The sequence below is a fragment of the Nanorana parkeri genome, unplaced genomic scaffold (genome assembly GCF_000935625.1).
Source record: "Nanorana parkeri isolate BGI_ZX_2015 unplaced genomic scaffold, ASM93562v1 scaffold1388, whole genome shotgun sequence".
Lineage (NCBI taxonomy): Eukaryota > Metazoa > Chordata > Amphibia > Anura > Dicroglossidae > Nanorana > Nanorana parkeri.
Genome location: NW_017307656.1, coordinates 338,396 through 338,670, shown reverse-complemented (window position 1 = coordinate 338,670; position 275 = coordinate 338,396). Strand labels below are relative to the sequence as shown.

The following is a 275-nucleotide window of genomic DNA, read 5'->3' as shown; positions in this document are numbered from 1 at the left end:
TATGTACATTTTGTATTGGTATTTTCCTCCTGTGATTGTATTTTATGCCAAGTTTCCGCATTGTCTCAGCAATATAAAGCTTTCCTGTATATTGTAGTGACACCATAGATAACACGTGCCGATGTCTCACATTACAATGGAATGATATCATCCGCTATGCTGAGGATCCATTGTGGGGAATATTGACTTTGGATGAGATTGTATTACACGGAGACTGGAAGAGGAATATTCCATTAGCAGGAAGTAGAATGTAACGTGCGGAGATTGTTTCGTTC

At 38.9% G+C, this 275-nt stretch overlaps 1 protein-coding gene across 1 annotated transcript in view; it reads left to right on the top strand.

Annotated features, from left to right (window-relative positions):
• The window catches only part of LOC108798041 (rho GTPase-activating protein 32-like), a 60,862-nt gene that overhangs the window by 12,619 nt on the left and 47,968 nt on the right, over positions 1-275 (top strand). The gene's annotated exons all lie outside the window — the stretch shown is intronic.